The sequence below is a fragment of the Sorex araneus genome, chromosome 4 (assembly GCF_027595985.1).
Source record: "Sorex araneus isolate mSorAra2 chromosome 4, mSorAra2.pri, whole genome shotgun sequence".
Lineage (NCBI taxonomy): Eukaryota > Metazoa > Chordata > Mammalia > Eulipotyphla > Soricidae > Sorex > Sorex araneus.
This window is the reverse complement of record NC_073305.1, coordinates 61,542,091-61,563,580: the sequence shown is the minus strand read 5'-3', so window position 1 is coordinate 61,563,580 and position 21,490 is coordinate 61,542,091. Positions and strand designations below refer to the sequence as shown.

The 21,490-nt window shown below is 38.9% G+C and overlaps 1 long non-coding RNA gene across 1 annotated transcript in view; it reads right to left on the bottom strand.

The window, feature by feature from the left end:
- Positions 1-399: 399 nt before the first annotated feature.
- LOC129404422 (uncharacterized) overlaps positions 400-21,490 on the bottom strand; it is a 66,195-nt gene continuing 45,104 nt past the window's right edge. Inside the window, exon 3 of the long non-coding RNA XR_008629853.1 lies at positions 400-1,673. This is a non-coding gene — a long non-coding RNA (uncharacterized LOC129404422). The remainder of the gene's footprint in view (positions 1,674-21,490) is intronic.

The window sequence follows — 21,490 nt, the reverse complement described above, 5'->3', positions numbered from 1 at the left end:
AAAAACATTTTAAAGATTTTGACTTTATTTAAAAAAAACACTGGCATAAAAAGGAGATGCTTTAAGCTGGGAAATGACAGGTCCAGGTTGGCAAAAATCAACAGAAGAAGCTGGGGAAAAGTTAAAGGGGGTTTAAGCAGGTAAGTTTGGGTATAGCCAATGTCAATTGGTTTAAAAACTTGGGAAAAAAAGGCCTTATGGACCATATTTAATGAAGGTAACTGCATTTAATTGAGAATGAAATAAGTTTAGATATTAATAAATTCACCGATGACTCTTTCCATTATACCTGCCCTTTCCCTTTTAATTCAGGGTACTTTCATTGCATTATATAGGTAGAAGTTCCATCTCTACATAGATATATGTAATCTGCATGTGGTTGCTTTCACTAATTTAAAAATCACCAATATTTGTTCAGCAACTACAACATTCCTGATGTTGCTCGAGGTGTTAAGAAAACTTCTGCAGACCACAAACCATAACCTACTCTCGAAGAGCTTTCATTTTGTTGATAGACACAGACAATAGCAAGAAGTCAGTGTGCAGATATTCAGATGGAAATCAAGGTCTTTTGTAAAGATGAACATTTATAGGGATGTGTAAAAGGTGCAAAGGAAGTAACTCTCTGAGACAGAGATATTTCAGTTGAAACCAGATCAAAGCAGAAGCATCCCTAAGAAGAACGGAAATGGTATTCCAGTTGTGGAAAAAGTGAAGGTCTTGGGATTGGGGATGGTAGCGATCATTACCTTTTGGGGAACTGGAGAGCCAAGTGACACAAATCATGAAAGGCCTTATTAGCCACGGTAAAGAATTTGGATACTCTTCTGAAAAAGGTTGAAATCTTGGAGTCAATCATTTCTTTAATGATTGTAAGTTTATTAAATCCTCCTCAATTATTTAAATAAAGTGCTGTCCTCTGAGTTAAGACATATCCCAATTATCAATGAAAAAACCATTTTATTTTTAAGATTCTTATTTTCCATACTGAGATGATAAACCCTTCTGTGCAGTGCATCTTAAAGGTAAAATAGAGCTGATATCTTGAGTAAAAGGCCTTAACGAGGGCAATGGTCTTATGTCCAAAGACCAGAATGCTAAGGGTTGACCCATTGTTCCAGTCATTTCTTAAAAGAAGATGAAAACAATGCTCCACAGAGTTCCCAACCCTCACTGTAGAGAGAATATATTCAACCTGAGTGACATATTTGGTCTGTGCTGGCCTGCTGCCTTGTCAATAATTAATTCAGTTCCTTAATTACAGAAAAGTCTTTCAGAAACAGAGGTAATGAGGAAAAGATCATCATCGGGAATGTGTGTGTTCCATGGATTCTCTTGGGCACTGCTGACTTTCTTTCTGCCCCTGGAGGGAATGTTGGGGTGCATGGAAGAGTAGGAAAATGTTTCTCAGAAGAGTGCATAAGGTGTTCCCACCCACTACTGGTTGTGTGGCCTCAATTTCCCAAATCTTTAAAACAGACAATAACACATGGCTCATATGACTGTGGTGAGTGAAAATCCAGAAAATAATAATCAGACTCCCCAGAGAGTAGATTTTTGTCACACTTACATGGCAGCTTTGCTCTACTAGGTCCCAGAGTTCTTTACATAATATCAGATTTTAGAGTCTCCAAATTAAGCGTAGATGTTTCTTCTGCAACCACCATCTTCAACTGCAAATGAGAACAGATTGTTACCACTTCGCTCCATTTTATTATCACCAAAGGGTAGCAGTTAATCAAGGAGCTGCTTATAAAGAGAACCTTGAAACTCTTTCTGACATAGGCTTACTAAAGGCTACTGTTTGTCATTAAAATAATACCCTAGGCTGGTAAAATTTAAAAGGACAAAAGAAAGTGAAGTGGAAAGCAAAAGAAGTATGAGAGAATTTTTAGTGGATGCTAAATTAAATTGGGCTCATCTCTAACAAGTTACAACATATTATTATGAAAACATTATCACGCTATTACAAAATGTTTATAGATGTACCATTAACATTATTTATTTTGATTCCTTGTCATTATATCATCTCATTAAAATGAAGAACATTTTCTAGTGTTGTAGATATGTTCATAGCTTTCTACTTTGAACTGTACTTATTTTGAGACTTTTCAAGTACTTTTGCAGAAAGAGTATATTTTAACATAATACTTCCAACCTTTTCTTTACAAATTTGTTTTATCACATTTAATCTCAATAAACAGAAAGAAGGAGAACACATGATTTGGAAAGAAACATAGATTGGACCTAACTCTGAAATTAACTGCTAATAATTCAAGGTAGAAAAATGTAGTTGCAAGGAATATATATTGAATTCTGGAATTACAAGACTGACATTCAAGTCCCAACTCTGCCCTTCATAACTATAACCTCTAGGCCTTACTTTTCTTATCTGTAAAACTGACATAACAACAATACTATTAATCTTATAAGTTATAATTACATTTAAGTTTTATAAACCTCGTAACAACCATTAGAATGACAGATGGTAGAGAGTAAGAGTTCAAGCCATTGATAATGCTAGTCAAATGTTTTACTTTTAGCAAGCTGCTTTACCAAAGCAGACTTTAAATTCCTAACTTATAAAATAGAAGATTTGGATTAGAATCCATGTTTCCAAAACTTCAACATCCTAGCACAGCTTTCAAAATTTGCATTGTTTTAATGGGTGAACATTTTCTACAAAGACCATCACTGTATCATTGTCATCCTGTTGATCATTCATTTGCTGAAGCGGGCACCAGTAATGTCTCCATTGTGAGACCTGTTGTTACTGTTTTTGGCATTTCAAATACACCACGGGTAGCTTGCCAGCTCTGCCGTGTGGGCGAGGTACTCTTGGTAGCTTGCCAGGCTCTCCGAGAGGGACAGTACACACAGATATTGAATATGTTTGTATACATTTATAAATTTAAACTAAATTGGCAAGTGTAATATGGATGCATTGGTTTTCATGTAAAGCTGAAAATACTCATTTTTTCAACATCCTACTGCAAAAGAGCCCATCTCAGTAATCAATTCACAAGCATATATGAGCACCAAGTCTGTGCCAAATGCATGACCACAGATCCCTGCATCCCTTTTTAGGTTTATCTTGGCAAAAAATAACTACTTACATATTTTTGTTTCAAATGCACATTATATATAGGTACAGGTGAAAATAAAAGGCACTGTGTAGCTGCTGAGAGCACAGAACCCGGATTCACCCAGCCTGGGTTCCAATCCATGCTCTGCCACTGGCTTGGTGATAATGTGTAAACCACTTAATAGCTCCATGCCTGTTACCTCATCTGTAAAATCAGAATGATAAGCATGTCAGAGTATTATTGCATAGTGAATTTAAAAGGTGTAAAATGTTGAGACAGTGTTTGATATCAGTGTTTTGGTCCAACATAGGTAAACTTCACACCCTTCAGTGAACATCGTCTGAAAGGACCTGAATCTTCTATTTTGGTGCTGAAGTCTTTAAGGAGTTGACAAAGAAATCTAATTAAATCTCCATACTTGGATTTAAGGACAAAGACACACATTGTCCTTATGACTCAGATTTTTCCTTCTCTAAAGTGATTGTCATACTACCTCCTTTTAGATATCCCCCAAGTATGGCAAAGTATAGAATCGATAATAGGTTCTACTTTAATAGGTTTAACTCTCTCGACACTTGCCAGAAGAAGATCCTATTGTTAACTGTGACTCTTAAGCCTGAGCAGAGGATCAATGTGAGAAGCAAATGTTGGTTGGTGACTCTCCTGTTTAAGCAAAACCACAAGGGAAAGAAAGCCATTTCTCTTGCTATGGATTTCCTGCCAACAACACTGAAGAAAATTAGACATAACATGAATACCATATGTCTAAATATATTACTATTCCATTTGGTCATAAAAATTAAGTCTCTCTGGTCTACCATATCTGAATCCCAAATCATTTATATCTCAGATTTAAATCCTTCCTCTAAATCTTTAAACACCTGCATTATGTTGACATCAAAAATAAGCATGATTCATTGAAAAAATATGAGATTTCTGTGCAAAAAAAAAGAAGATACATGAGGGTATGAGAACCTTTGTGCCCATAGATTTGAAGAAAGACATTTAGATAGAGGCGGTGTGGCAAATAGATTCCAGCTTCAGTAGTAGGAGAGATGGAAGAGGACAAATCAAGTGCTTAAATGACTCAAGTGGAATTATTGTGTGCTTAATTATTATGTCTCAGATGAGAGAGTTTTTGTAAATCACAGTGAACTGGCAATTACAGTCTCAGACACAGTGCAGCAAGTCTTAATAGCACGCACACCTTTCAGCTTGAATGCGGTCAGGTTTCGCTCTGGGAATAGAAAAGTTCTTGTCAGAACTGTAAGCAGGTAGACAAATCCCAGTAAAGGCAGCAAAAGGGGGTTTGATGCAATGATGCCAAGTGCAAGGTAATTGTATTATCTAGTGCTGGTTTTATTTGGTTTGAAAAGAGAGACGATCCAAAAATCAACAGGATGGCATGGCTTGGCTTCACCTCATCTGTTACTAGCTGACCACCTATAGGATAATCATTTTCTCTCCAAAGATACCTCATAATCCTGAATTCATCCATAGGTTTTTAAAAGCAAATTTACCAAAAATGTGACTACAGTCTGCTTATTCCTTAAAACTTGGTCATTTTTTGGATAGGAAAATCATAGTATAGATTATATGCTACTAAATTACAACCCACCTAGTTAAGTATGGCAGGATATTGAGTTATTCCCTATAAGCCACTATGTATATCTAGTGTATAATACCCCCCTTCAGTAATTAACTTTTCTTGTTAACCAAATCTATTTTGGTTTGGTTTATAGAAACTCAGAAGTAATATTATAATTGAGGACAAATGTATCTTTCTATCCCACTGCATCATTTTTGCATAAGTTTCTGAGATGAACTTCTTTCTTCTCCAAGCCCCGTGTTTGCTGGGTTGGTAAGGCTGGAGGGTTCTCTTTGCATATCAGTTCTTGATTGACTCTGGTTCTTTAAACTTGCCATCACCATCTTTCTAATAAAATTCATTTTGCTTAAATTTGACAAAATTTATTTCTATTACACTCAGACAAGCCCATCCCAACAGAAGATGCTAGCCAAAAAGTGATATATGTACTATAATGTACTGAGATAAAATGGCTTATTACATGTATAAATCATTTATAAATGTATATAAATAGTTTATAAATTATATGTATAAAAAGTTTATTATATGAGCCCAGGCTCACCCTCATGACAAGGGTCACCTTCATGCAGGGCTCTGCTGGGCTCTGACAGCCCTGAAGCACCTGGCCCGCCACGCCCGACAGCTCCTCGAGCTGGATTCTAGAGTGTCTACTCCACGGGGAAAGGGAGTCTCCCTTCGTCCTTCAGAGCAGATTGGGTGGGTGCACACCCAGGCTGCCTCAGGAGCCTTGGGGACAGCTGGTGGCTTCAGGGGCATGGATTGGGGGCCCCAAAATGTCCTTGGATCTCACTGGTTTTGAATTATCCAGGTCAACCCCTCACCCCTCACAGGAAAATGCCCACTGAGGTCACAGCTGTGGAGCTGTGGCTTGGTAACAGAATGGCCAGTCCCTATGGAAAAAAAAGAATGTAAATGATGAGAGAAAGATACAGGAAGGAAGGAGGTAACTGGCCACTATGTGAGTGGGAAGGGTATTCATTGAGGGGACTGGGACCGAGAATGAATCTGGACCCCTGAGAAAAGGAGGAGGAACTCAGTCCCTGTGAAGAAGTGGAGAGAGATTCGTCCCAGCCAAGCACCCATGCTGTTTAGTCAGTCCAGTCTCTTTACTGTGTGACTAGTTGATGTGATTGAGGACATCAGTAAATTTGAAGGAGTAACCAGGAATAAGGAATGGAAATCCCTGGACCCCCAATGTATATTACAGAGATGGTTCATTGTTCTATCAAAAGTTTTTTTTATATTGTACACCTAGTTCTTGTCGGCCACTATTAGAACTAGGTATATAATAATAATAATAATAATAATAATAATAATAACAATAATAAAAACCTGGACTCCACACCAGGCTGTTTTCACTTGTTTGCCCCAGAAAGGTGGGTGAGAACCCTCCCCCCACTCAAGGGAGCCAGCCCCAGCAGGCGACCTTCACTACCCAACTGCTGCCATGCTCCAGGCTGCTTTCCAGACCTTGTGACTGCTTCATGGCAGCAACACATTATAAGACACTTCCTACCTACTTTCCATAATTACCACACCATACTTGATGGAGTTCAGACAGTAGGCAACAAATCAGACAGTAATATATATAGCATCTCTCTCAGAGAGCCTGGCAAGCTACCAAGAGTATCTCACCTGCACGGCAGAGCCTGGCAAACTACCCGTGGCATATTCAATATGCCAAAAATGGTAACAATTCCCCTGACCCTGAAAGAGCCTCCAATTGTTGGGAAACATGAGTAAGTAGAGGCTGCTAAAATCTCAGGGCTGGAAGGAATAGAGATGTTACTGGGCCCATCCGAGTAAATCGATGAACAATGGGATGACAGTGATACAGTGATACATTGAAAACTTGCCCTGCACTAAACACAGTCATTTATGCTGATGTATTTATGAAGATATTAGTTTTTTGCCCACACTTCAACACTTCTGATTCTCTTCCCTGATCTACTTTTATCCTTTTTGTTTCAATACAACCTTTCTACATACTTACAATTTTTTATTATATTTACAGTTTATCTGTCTTTCTCACTGGTTGTTAAGTTCACCATTATATCTCAGCTGAACGAAGCAGTCTTTCACACTTGGCAGAGATTTTTTAAAAAAGTGTTCAATTCATTAATGAGTAGATTACCTATCAGCTATGATTTAAAGCTTCCTTTCAATCACAATGTCCTCTCACCTATTTTGCAGGACCTGCTTAGGTAAAATGTTTGTTCTCTGCTCTCAAGCTTTCTAAGTAGGGGCTAGATTTTCACCTATATGCCTTTGCACAGTAAGCAAGGGACTAGATCAAATGACCTCCAGAGAGCTCTCTGGCCCTTGACATTCTAATTCAATTCCACTTAAATGTTCTAAGAGTAATTTGTGGTGAAATTCTTTTCCTCCTCCTCCTCTTTCCAACTGGAGTACACATTTACCTAATTATTTCCTTGGTAGATTGACCTAACTTTAAAGGAGCACCATGTCAGCTCTCATGCATTTTCTCTATGTGCTTACTTTATAAAACTAAGAGACTAAAGAGACTCCGCTCTCTAGGGAATTAAATTGCATTCAGACAAGATTAAGGATTTTTGACTCACAAAAGCAAGGACAATCAGAGGCTAACTAAGACTAAGACGAAGCAATTGTTCAGCAAACTAATCCAGACATGTTACACACAAAGGGACTCTTACAATTGGTCAGGGAAGAAAAATGCCCGTAGAGAAAATGGGCCAGGCTGTATGGCGTGATGGGAGTCTTCTTCTAGGGTTGAAAGCCCTAACCCTCTACTTCTGCCATGACGGCTATGTTTAGTTTCTAAACGTAGGCATTTGCAGCCCAATATCCTCCCACTGGATTGGATTAGATTAGAGCTGTCTCAAAGAGCCTCACATTAGGCCTTGAAAGTCAGGTATGATGGATCCAAGCAAAAAAATTCCTACTATAGGGGACACAGATATACAGGGGTAAAGTTTTTGCCTTGAATGGGGTTAGTCAAAAAAAGGTACATAAAAAATGGTCTATGTAGCTAATCATCATGGAGATGCAAATCAAAACAACAATGATTTGTTGATATCATCTCACACCACAGAGACTGGCCCACATCAAAAAGACCAAGAACAACCAGTGCTGGCATGGCTGTGGGGAGAAAGGAACTCTCTTTCATTATTGGTGGGAATGCCAACTGGTCCAGTGTTTTTAGAAAGCAATATGGGCATTCCTTCAAAAACTATAAATTGAGTTTCCATATCAGCCAGCAATACCACTTCTGGGAATATATCCTGAATGTGCAATAAAGCACAGTAGAAATGACATCTGCACCTGTATGTTCATTGCAACACTGTTCACAATAGCCTGAATCTAGAAACAACCCAAGTGTTTGAGAACGGACAACTGGTTAAAGAAACTTTGGTACATCTACACAATGGAATACTATACAGCTGTTAGGAAAGATGAAGTTGTGAAATTTTCTTATAAGTGGATGGTCACGGAGAGTATCATGCTAAGTGAAGTGAGTCTGAAAGAAGGGCAGACATAGAATGACTGCACTCATTTGTGAAATATAAAATATCATAATATGAGACTAACACCCAAGGACAGTAGAGAGAGGGCCAAGAAGATTGCTCCATGGTTGGAAGTCTGCCTCATGAGCTGAAGGAGAAGGCAGCTGGGATAGAGAAGGAATCGCTAAATCAATGATGGCTAAGGGGATCACTCAGGATTGGATATGTGCCTGAAAGCAGATAAAGGACCAAACATGCTGGCCTCTCATTATCTGTATTGCAAACCATAATACCCATAAGTATAGAGAGAGCAAGAGGGAAATTGTCTGCCACAGGAACAGGGGGAGATGTGAGACAGGGGTTGGGGGAGGATACTGGGGACATTGATGGAAAATGTGCACTGGTGGAGGAATGGGTGTTTGATCGTTGTATAACTGAAACTCAGACATGAAGGTTTTGTAACTGTAACTTGTGGTGATTCAATAAAAATAAATAAAATAAAAAAAAATAAGTGGGCTAGTCCAGGTTCCAGTCCCAGTACTGCATATGGTTCCACAAGTACTACCAGAGGTGATCCCTGAACACAGAGCCAAGAGTAAGCCATGAGAATTGCCAGATGTGACCCCAAACCAAACCAAACAAAAATCTTTAAAATTCCTAGAGTAAATACTGAAGCAACGGTTCTTAAAGCCACTGACTAAGCACTATATTCAAACTCTGAGCTGCATGTGTTCATTGACATTTGTTCAAACTCATATAAGACCTGCTAAGAACCTTTTTGTGCTGGCTCAAGTAAACAATGAAATATTGCAAAAATTTTCAGTACCACCATGTGTGTTTCCTGCTTAATAGGTTCTTGTCACAGACTGGCAAAGTGCTCCACACTGCCTTAGCAGAGTGATAAGACTCCTGTCACTTTTGACCAACTTGTCCTGTCCAATTCTGGGCTATCTTTTAGTTTTAAATTATAGATGTATTTGATTTTTAGGGACACACCTGAGTGCTCAAGGTTTCTTCATGGCTTTCTGGTGGGCTCAGAGAACCATATGATATGCTGGGGATCAAAATCATGGTCATCCATGGACAAGGCATGCACCCTGCCTGCTGTACTTTCTCTCTGGTATCTGGATTATTTATATTTTAAAATGGAAAATCCTACAACCTTGGAACCCTTCAATCCCTCACCCAGGTAGATGGATGGAAAGTACTTTGGAGTTTGAATAATGGGGAGCTTTCACCAATTTATTTCTCTGGGCCTCAGCATCTTAGTCTCTAAACAGGAATAAAAATAAATGCTTTCCCCTTGTGGTTGTAATAAGCATGGCTTTTTAATTTTTTTAAAAATTTTTTATTAGTGAATCACAGTTACAAACTTATGAACATTCATGCTTGCATTTCACTCATACAGTGATTGTTTACCCATCACTCCACCAGTGCCCATTCTCCTCCACCAATGTTCCCAGTATCCCTCCTACCACCCTACCCCATCCACCACCACCTCACCCTGCCTCTGTGGCAGGGCATTCCCTATTGTTCTTTCTCCTTTTGGGTGTTATGGTTTGCAATAGAGGTATTGAGTGGCCTTCATGTTCAGTCTATAGTCTATTTTCGACACACAGCTTTCAACCCAAGTGGGTCTACCCAACATCCTCTACTAGGTGTTCCCTTCTTTATTCCAGCTGTCTTTTCCCCCAGTTTCCAACGAGGCAGATCTCCTGGTTCTTAAATATACTACTATTGGGTGTTAGTTTCCCATTCTGCAACTTTATTCCACAGATGAGTGCAATCTTTCTATGTCTGTCTCTCTCTTTCTGACTCATTTCACTCAACATGATACTTTCCATGTTGATCCACTTATATGCAAATTTCATTACTTCATCTTTTCTAATAGCTGCATAGTATTCCATTGTGTAGATGTACCAAAGTTTCTTTAACCAGTCATCTGGTTTTGGGCACTACTTTTTTTCCCCAGATTTTGGCTATTGTAAACAGTGCTGCAATGAACATACAAATGCAGATGTCATTTCTACTATACTCTTTTGTCTTTCTGGGATATATTCCTAGGAGTAGTATATCTGGGTCAAATGGGAGCTTAATTTCTAATTTTCTGAGAATCGTCCATATTGTTTTCCAAAAGGGCTGAACCAGTCAGCATTCCCACCAGCAGTGAAGGAGAGTCCCTTTCTCCCCACATCCGCGCCAACACCAGTTGCTTTAGTTCTTTTGGATGTGGGCCAGTTTCTGTGGTGTGAGATGATATCTCATTGTTGTTTTGATCTGCATCTACCTGATGATTAGTGATATAGAGCATTTTCTCATGTGCCTCTTAGCCATTCGAATTTCTTCTTTGAGAAATTTTCTGTTCATTTCCTCAACCCCATTTTTTGATAGAGTTGGCTGTTTTCTTCTTGTGGAGTTCAACCAGTGCCTTGCATATCCTTGATATCAACCCCTTATCAGATGTGTACTGGGTGAATATCCTTTTCCATTCTGTAGATTGTCTTTGTACTTTGGTCACTATATTTTTTGAGTGCAGAAGCTTCTTAGTTTAAGATAGTTCCATTTGTTTATCTCTATTTTCACTTGCTTGGCCAGTGGCATGTCATCTTTGAAGATACCATTGTAAGCATGGTTTTTTGAATAGTGTCTATGTATGACCCTTTTGGTCAGAGAAACTTTTATGTACCCGCATGTATATAGGCATATCAGAAGGATATACAAGTCAAGCACTGATAATAAATCACAATGAAATTTACTTTAAGACAAGTTAAAGGAAGCTAAAGGCAATGCCACTGACCAAGTTAGTGTAAGCAAAGATAAACAAATGGAATTACATTAAAGTAAGAAGTTTCTAAACCTCAAAAGAAAGTGACCAAGATACAAAGACAGTCCACAGATTGGGAAAAAATATTTATCCAATACCCATGGAGAAGAAATGAACAGAAACTTCCTCAAAGAAGAAATACAAATGGCCAAAATATACATGAAAAAATGCTCTTTGTTGTTAATTATCAGGAAGATGCAAATCAAGGCAACAATGACATATTTTACATCACAGAGACTGGCACACATCCAAAAGAACAAGAGCAACCAGTGCTGGTGTGGATGTGGGGAGAAAGTCTCCTTCATTGTTGGTAGGGATATCAACTGGTCCAGCCTTTTTAGAAAACAATATGGGCATTCCTTAAAAATTTAGAAATTGAGCTTCCATCTGACCCAGCAAAGCCACTTCTAGGATTATACCCTTAGTTCACAAAAACATACATCAGAAATGCCATCTGTACTATTTTTATTGCAGCATTACTTACAGTATACAGAATCTGAACACAACTCGAGTGCACAAGAACAGATGACTGGATTAAGAAACTGGGGGCTGCAGCAATAGCACAGCAGGTAGGGCGTTTGCTTTGCACACAGCTTACCCAGGTCCGATTCCCAGCATCCCATATTGTCTCCTGAGCACCACCAGGAGTAATTCCTGAGTGCACAAGCCAGGAGTAACCCCTGTGCATTGCCGGGTGTGACCCAAAAGCAAAAAAAAAAAAAGAGACTATGGTACATTTGCATAATGGAATATTATGTACCTGTTAAGAAAAAATGAAGTCAGGAAATTCACTTATAAATGAACATGGAGAGTATTATGCTAAATGAAATGAGTCAGAATGAGATAAACAGACATAGAATGATTGCATTCATTTGTGGGATATATTAAAAAATGATATGATAATAGTATACAAAAACAGTAGAAATAAGAGCCAGGAGGACTCTTGGAAGCCTGCTTCAAGTGCTGAGGGAGAAGACAGTTGGAATAGAGAAGGAACCATTATGACAAAGATAGTTGGAAATAATTACTCTGGATAAGAACTGATTGTTGAAAGTAGGTAAAGGGACAAACATGATAATCTCTCAGTATCTGTATCACAAACCATAATACCCAAAAGAAGATAGAAAAAGATAGAAAGAAGAACAGTGACTGCTATAGAGACAATCTTGGTGGGAGGGAAACTGGGAACAACAGTGGTGGGAAATTTAAGCTGGTGGAGGGATGGGTGTTAGAACCTTGTGTGACTAAAATCTAATCATGAACAGTATTGTAACTCTATCTCACTGTGATTCAATAAAAACAAAACCCTAATAAAGAAATAAATATTTAAAAGTAAAAATAAAACCATTTAAAAATTTGTATGACCCAATATGAGGTTGTGACCCACAATGTAAAAAGCTAGAATAATATGGTTTAAAAGAGCTATGCAAAATCCTGAGTGCAGGTCTGCCATATTATAAGTATTCAAGAAATAATGTTATTATTTAGATTGTGGCTGTCATATTTGTTCCTTTCTCTCTTCCCAATTTCATTCCTCCTATTACGAGCCTTACCTTTCTCAACACCTACCTAAGTCTTCAAGACTCTCCTATATTCTACTATCTAAGAAGAATTTGCTCACTTCATACACAGTAATGATTAAATATATTTAGTTGAATCACTGGAAACTGACTTCTGTAAGTCAAGAGAACTAGATTAGGTGCAGGCAACTAAAGGCGTGTGCAGATTCAGCACAAGGCATGGCAATCAGGTAGCTGTCATTTTATAAATATGTGCCACCCTTTCTTCTTTCATGCATGATCCTCTTCTTAACCTGTCAATGGTCAGTCATGCAGGTTTTAATCAGAGCTCAGATCTTATGTCTTTACAATCTTAATTATGCCTTTACAATCTTACTTAAAAGAGAAAATTTTTTAAGTAAGAATTTATTGGACTGGAGCGATAGCACAGTGTGTGGTGCATTTGCCTTGCATGCGGCCAACAGGGTTCGATTTCTCCATCCCTCGAGGAGAGCCCAGCAAGCTAGCGAGAGTATCCTGTCCGCACAGCAGAGCCTGGCAAGCTACCCATGGCGTATTTGATATGCCAAAAACAGTAAAAAGTTTCAAAATGGAGACGTTACTGGTGCCCGCTTAAGCAAATCAATGAACAATGGGCGACAGTGCTACAGTGCTAAGATAATTTATTAAATGGTTATTTTAAATGATTTTCTTTGGACACACCCACAGGTCATCAGGACCTACTCATGGTTCTGAGCTCAGAGATCATTCCTGACAGAAGTGGGGATTGAAAAGTAGTTGGTTGGTTGCATGTAAGACAAGTGCATTACCTCTGCACTATTTCCTCATCAGAGTCAGTAAAATGATTTTTAACTTTTATAAATGTAATATGAAATAAATGTAAAATCTGACAAACCAGAGGGAAAACTATTCCAGTTTGTTTTCTAGACTGTAGTCATTGTGTATTTCTTTCTTCTGGCAATAACTAATACACTGCCTTTTTTCTCTCTAATTAGTTTTTATGTATGTCTTGGGGCAAGTCTTATTCATGTCATAGTTTCCGGTTTCTTTTACAAGATTCATGTAGCAAAAACATATATAATTTTAGATAACTGAAAAGAAAACTTAAGTGTCTTAGAAATTAAATGGATAATTTGCATTGCTGAGGTTTGGGGCTCAAACGAACATCCATAAAGGTAAAGGTTCCAACTAAATCTTGGGAGCATTGCTGTCCATTATGGTAGCCTCTGTCCTCTTGTGGTTATTGAGCACCTGACTCTAAGAGCAGTTAGTGTGGTTAAGCCAGATAAAGATATGCTCAAAGTATCAAATATACACTGGGTTTTATGGACTGGAGTGACAATACAGTGGATAGGGTACTTGCCTTACATGCAGCCAAACCAGGTTTAATCCACATATGATCCTCAGAGCCGTACCACAAGTGATCCCTGAGCACAAAGCCAGAAGCACACCCTGAGCACTGCTAGGTGTAGCCCAAACAATAAACAAAACACACTCACACACACAAACACACACTAGATTTCAAAGCCTTACAATAAAGTATACAAAACATAGTATTTTTATTTGAACTACTTTATGGTAATTCACACTAAAATAATTATGTTGGGTTAAATAAAATATTATGAAAATTAATTATTCTTATTTCTTTGACAATTATGACACATAAAAATTCAAGTGTGAGATAAAATAAATTTTCATCAACAGATAATTTATCAAAATATGGTAAACACATAAAATGAAGTATTATTTAGCCTTAAGATAGTACAATTGGGGATGGAGTGATAGGACAGCAGGCAGAACTGTAGTCTTGCATGTGGTCAATGTAGTTTCAATCTGTGGCACCACATATGGTCCCCTGAGGAGCCAGGATGATCCCTGAGCACAGCTGAGCATGGCCCAAAAATCCCCAAAAAAGATAGGAAAATCTGATATATCTTTTTTTAAAATTTTTTAAATTGAATCACCATGTGGAAAGTTACAGAGCTTTCAGTCTTAAGTCTCCCTTATACAATGCTCAACACCCATCCCATCACCAGTGCACATTTTCCACCATCAGGAGCCCCAGTATACTTCTTCCCCTACCCCTGCCTGTGTCACTGTCACTGTCATTCCATTGCTCATCGATTTGTTCGAGCGGGCACCAGTAACATCTCTCATTGAGAGACTTATTGTTACTATTTTTGGCATATCCAATACGCACGAGTAGCTTGCCAGGCTCTGCTGCGCAGGCTCGATACTCTTGGTAGCTTGCCAGGCTCTCCGAGAGGGGCGGAGGAATCAAACTCGGGTCGACTGTGTGAAAGGCGAACGCCCAACCGCTGTGCTATCGCTCCAGCCTCCCCGCACCTATGTAGCTGATAGATTTCACTTTACTTTGATTACCTTCAATATTTCAACAAAAAACTCACTATTATTGTTTGGAGCTTCCCCCCCAAAGTCAGACCTGTTGAAAAGGAACCATTTGATAATGTTTTCCATTGCTGACAATTAAGAGATATGAGGTTTTGGATTTCTGTATTTTAGTAACTAAGTCCAGGGAAATTTCTGCCAGAAATTGCACCACTGCAAGCTTTTACTTCCCTTTTGTGGTGCTCATAAAATGGAAAAGCCGAGAGAGAAAAACCCTTCCCCTCCTGGTGTAGCATGGGGCAGTGGCTCAGTTCACAGTCTAGAGACATTTCTGCAAGCTGCTGGTGCCCAAAGTAGTTTAGCTGGCCTCTGGGGTCATGCTCATGCTCAAGTGGAAAGGCCACACACGTGTGGCCAGTGTGCTTAAATCTCGGCTGAGGGCGAGTCCAGTACCTCCCCCATCCTGGGATCTCCTGCTCGTCCCATTGCTTCAGGCTGGTACCTCCTTTTTGTGCTCATAAGATGGTGGTCGCCATGCTGTGCCCAGGAAGGAAGAGCCGAGAGAGAAAAATCCTTTCCTCCTGGTGCAGCATGGGTCCGTGGCTCAGTTCATAGTCTAGAGACATTTCTGCAAGCTGCTGGTGCCCAAAGTAGTTCAGCTGGTCTCTGGGATCATGCTCGTGCAGCAGTGGCAAGCAAAATCTGATATACTCTTAAGCACGGATGGTTCATGGCAACATGACCTTAAATAGAGTAAGTCAGACACCAATAGACAATTACTGCATGAATCCACTTATATTTAGATAATAGGCCAAATGAGTAGAAACATAAAACTGAACAGAGGTGAACATGGCTAATAAGAGGGAAAAGAGAACCCAGGGTTTAATGGGTACAGACTTTCCCTCTGGGAAGATCAAGAGCTTCTGGGAATGATAAGTAATGATTTATCATTATTTATACAATACAACATTGTTGGTATATTTTATGCCACTAAATTATATACATAAAATTGTCTGAAGTTCTAATATTTGTGTTCTATTTTACCACAAATTTAAAGCAATTTGCACAGGGGCTTGCTCTTCGAACCTATATTTTCCCTATCTGACTTGCTTGTCTCTCTGTCCTGTTGGTTACTTTTTTCACACCAGAGAAGCCCGTGTTCTCTCTTGAACATGGACTTACTCTCTTCCTCTCCCTTCACATCTTTCTAAGTTCGGCTTAATAAAAACTATCTTGCTTCACTTAACAAAATATTTCTTTTGACAAGAGCTGCTCTAGAACTTTGCCTACGGCCAAGAAACACTCCCTGCTGTCTGCAATACTGGTGTCTGGGTACTCAGCCTTGGAGTCAGAAGATGTTAGGATCTGAGCGCCAGTTCTGCCCCTGGCTGGTCAAGAAACAGAACTTATGCCAACTTCAGTTTCCAAAGCAGAAAATTAAGGATTGTAAAGGAAGCACCAGCTTCTTTCCATCTAAGAGAGTATCTAGGGCTTAGGGAGATCAGAGGGCTGGCACATATCCTTTCTATGCAGGAAGCCCAAGTTTGATTCCCTAGTGCTACACGGTTCCCCAATCACCACCAGGAACAATCCTTGTGCATAAAATCAATCACCCCTGAGAACCACAGATTTAAACCAAAACTAAAAAAATTGAAAACTAAGAGAATGTTTATACACATTCTCACATACTGAGTAGTAGAAACATAGGAGCTGCTACTACTGGTACATTGAAAAAAACGCTACTCGTTTCATTGTAATATAGATGAAATCAAGATCTTTCCTTTTTATAAGTACTTGCCATTTTGCTAATATCTGAGGGAAAAGCCCAAAAGATTTACTTATTTGGGTGAAATATAACCAGTGAAAGCAATCTTCTTTCTGGGGACTGTGGGAAAGAGTTCCATTTTATTCTGTGGAAAATAGTATTCGTTTATAACTCCTTTCCCTGTTGTCCACAGGAATATCACCTCATAGTGTGATAAGTAAAGGTCTTAATCGATCTTCTTGTGAGCAAATGCATGTGCTGAAAAGAGCGGTGATTATGAAGTTTAAAAAGTTGGGGCATGCCACTCAACGTCTATGCACCTTCGCAAACATACTAGTCAAAATGTACAACTGGTACATAGGAAAATCTGTTGGCAAGTCAAAGGATTTTGAGGGACCTAATGAGGAACCAGTGAAGTGAGGCTGGTGGATTGGAGGTTATATGCGAGGGTTGGAAGTGACTGTTTATCTATGAGTTCAGAAATATTTATTATCTTCATAACCAATATGGCTGCTCTGTTCATATTATCCCAGGATGGGAAGCAAGTTATGAATTTCACTCAGAAATCTCTTCCATCAGACTTTTAGCAAAAAGTACTTACTTCTCCTTTCATCTTTATTGAGGTGTTCTTAATAACCATAACCAAAGAAGGAGGTACTTTGGTTATGAGCATGGTGTTGCAACTCCACAGGGCTAGAGGCTGAACAATTGGTTTTAAACAGACATGCTAACACACATGCACCCACACACAAGTAGAGGATGCTGGAGGTGTGTTAGATGAAAGAGGGTAGCAGAAAATGGAGGGTGGAAATGCAGCACAGTTATGGAATTGCCATTAAGGTGAGCATCAGAACATGTAACCTGTATGAACTAAATGCTGAGCAAGGTGAGTTCATTCCTGGAGAAGGAACCTCAAGTGTGAGAACTTTTGTTAAAATGCCCTTTAAAAAATAGTCTGGTAGAAGGGATATAGCTCAACTGGTAGTATACACACCTAGCATTTGCAAGGCACCGAGTTTCTCTCTCTCTATGACCCCCCAGCATTTCTGAGTGTGGCCCTGGTAGGCCCCATCCTCACTGCACCAAGTCCTCTGGGTCTAGGGCCACTTCAGGTGGCAAAATTAAAAAATAAATGAATTAAATTAAAAATAATTCAAAATTCTTCTGATGCCAATACTACTGGCTGAGTTGAATTTTCCTTCCTTGCTGAACCTTTTAAATAAATTCCTGCTAATTCAGTTCTCCTTGCTTAAGGAAATAGAAAAAATCACATATAAACACTGTCTTTTCGCATGGTATCCACAGCAGACCTCTTGTAGTCACATTTCAGAATTATGTACATGTCTGCATCTTTTCTTCAGGGATGGTGCTACATACTTGGCTGTGATTATTATTCACAATAGCTCTATATAACTATTGTGTATGCCACTGTGATTATGTCTATTTTAAAGTCAATTACTTGTTCAATGATCCTGTAATAAGTAGCACTTGTATTCACATTATGGGCTTATCAAAAAACCTATCCTCTTAACCACTGTTCTAGATTACCTGGTGTTTTCAGAACATCCAGGTTATGACAAATGAACTGGAATCTTCAGCAAATTTTAGGTTTACTTTATCTAAGCTCATCTCAATCTTTTCTGTTGCCCTTTCTGAATTTCCCTCATACAATATTAATGGGCATAGATGAAATGATCAGGCATATTTCTTATTTTAAACTACTTGGGACAAGTAAGAGGTATAATGTCATCTGTTAAAACCTCTAGATTTGAATTACTGTGAGTTTAACTTTTGAAGGTAGTCATTCATTGATTTGCTCAAGTAGGCACCAGTAAAGTCACCAATGTGAGACTTGTTACTATTTTTGTCATATCGAATACACCACGGGTAGCTTGCCAGGCTCTGCCATGCGGGCAGGATACTCTTGGTAGGTTACCGGACTCTCCAAGATGGACAGAGGAATCGAACTCAGTTTGGCCGTGTGCAAGGCAAATGCCCTACTTGATGTGCTATCACTCCAGTGAAGGTATAAAATGAAAATCATTTAGGCTATTGTTTTATGTCCCACTAAGTTTCCAGGTGATAAGCTAACAGAATAGTATCTAGGCAGAACTAGGAATGTCCAAACTACCAGCTCAGTTACTGTTAGGAGTCATGATATGCAAACAAGTCTTAAAGATTTTTTGCTAACAGAACTGGAGAGTTCAGTCCACAGAGCTGAGTTTGTTGGGGATGCAGTGGGGTAAAAGGTGGGGTCTTTGGGAATTTGGTGGAGGGAAGGAAGTACTTTGGTTATGGGCATGGTGTTGGAATAATAGTATTGTACATAAGAACACCTCAATAAAAGATTAAAGGATAAATAAATACTTATTGCTAAAAGTCTGATGGAAGATATTTCTGAGTGAAATTCATAACTTGCTTCCCATTCTGAGATAATATGAACAGAGCAGTCATATTAGTTATGAAGATAAATATTTCTAAACTCATGCATAAACAGTCACATCCAACCCTCACAATAACCTCCAATCCACCAGGCTCACCTCGATAGTTCCTCATTAGATCCCTCCAAATCTCTTCATAGTTCAGGAAACTACAGAGCTCACTTCCTGTCCATGAATTCTCCAGCTAATACTCATTCTAACTGATTAATGACTCCATCAGACTAACTGTTCAGTCTTTCCAATTAGCTTTGCCTGACTCTTGATAGCTAAATAGTTGACAAGATCACAGCTGCCCATGTTTATAGAAATGAACTCAGGGATGCAGATGAAAGGAAATACTTAAAAAACAAAAACAAAACATGATCCCACAGGATAATTCACCTACTTTTTGAGTGTGAATTTTTTAAATTTTGAATTCATTTATAGAAAGTCTTTAATTTAAAGATTGGAAAGTTTTAGGATTGTCCACCTTTGCCTACAGTGGTCTTTTTTGAATGGCATAGCATTTGATAAAATATTGAATTCAAAGATTAGGCAAAAACTAAGCAAAACCAAAAACTGTTTCTCTCCACACTTCTGTTTTGGCTGATAACTCAACTACACATTTGAAATCTTAATCTGCTCCCTGAAGGTATTTAAGCTGAAATCCCCGTTTCACATAGAACATTGTCTCAGTCCTTTTATTACTTACTCATCAGTGCAGGCTAACACCCAACATACATCTGACTTGAGCAATGATGTTTATATTTTGCTTAAGCAATATATGTTAAGTCTACATTCAGGGGAAGCCAATTAAGATTAATTAAACTTTTCACCAGACTTAACAGATCTAATTAGATTTGATTCATCTCGAGTTTTATTACCAATGAGCATGTTTTGATGATTCTTTTTACATCTTCACTTCACAGGAGACAAATGCTCATCTCTTCCCCTTGGGCTTTTCCCATTTCTCTAAGGGGTGTCATGATGAGTCATCTTTAAGAGTCCCTGTTCTCTCTAACTCTCTGCCCCATTAAATCAGCCCATTTGGAAGCTAGGATGCAATCTGGGACTCTGGGCCAGCCTTTGGCTTTGGGCCATCTGCTTGGATTATTCATGTGGAGCTAGGCTGAGTGAGTGTCCAGCCACAAAGATCCAGAATCTAGGCCAAGGAAAAGATACTGGTCTAAAGTAATTGAGGAGCCATCACTGACGCCAATGACTTGGCAGCTCCAAGTAGAAGCACATGATTTCAGTTCCAACCCAGTGCCCCTTGACCCACTACCCAGCATTCTTATGTCAGCTATCAAAGAAGCTCCAAGGACCCATGGTAGCTCTGTGATCTAGTGTAAATTCAATACTTTGGATAATTCCTCTCGACAATGCTGCAAAAGATTCTGAAAAGCCTTGGGATTTTCAGAATAAATATAATCTCCTAACTTGAGTTTCTCCCTTTCACTCTAGTAATTATCTTCTTGGTTTTAAGTTGATTGATCATTTTTAGTATATTTACAGAGTACCTATTATGAGCAAAATAATCTGAGGGTCCTTAGGAGAAGAATAAAGAACTAAACATAACACAGATTCTGATCATTAAACATATTAAATTTCATTTGTAATCAACACGGTAGTAACCAAAGTAAGTGATATCTTCAGGAAAATACTAAGGATTCAAGGAAAACATATAGAAAGAATAAGATCTAGTAATGATGTCTATTCTGCTACCACATGGATTCAGAGTCTATTCCTGGCATAAAGCCTAGCAAGGAAGCTAAATACTCTTTGTTTAAAAATAACAAACAGAAACCCCACCCCCCCACACACACACCAAAAAAACAATCACTAACTTTGGGTCAGAGCAATAATACAGTGGGTTGGGTGTTTGTCTTGCAGGCAGCCAACCTGCATTTGATCACCAGTATCCCATATGGTCCCATTAGTCTTCGAATAGTGATCCCTGAGCACAGAGTCAGGAGTAAGCCCTGTGTACTACTGGGTGTGGCCCCAAAACAACAACATAAAGGTATCATTAATCTTACTCTGTATTGAAAACATGCTAGAGTTAAGTACTAAAAAACACTTTTAATCTCATGGTTAAATATGACATTGTTTCACCTTCATCATTTATGGCACTTTTAGATTGAGGCTTGACTAATTTGATTTTTTTTTTGGCTTTTTAGGTCGCATCTGGTGATGCACAGGGATTACTTCTGGCTGTGCACTCAGGAACCACCCCTGGCAGTGCTCAGGGGACCATATGGGATGCTGGGATTCAAACCTGGGTCGGCCGAGTGCAAGGCAAACGCCCTACCCGCTATGCTATCACTCCAGCCCCAACTAATGTGATCTTTATGATCACCCAATTCCATATGCAAAAGTTCAAAAGCTTACTTTCCTAGAATGTGGTAAAAGGGGGATTTCTTGAGTTAATT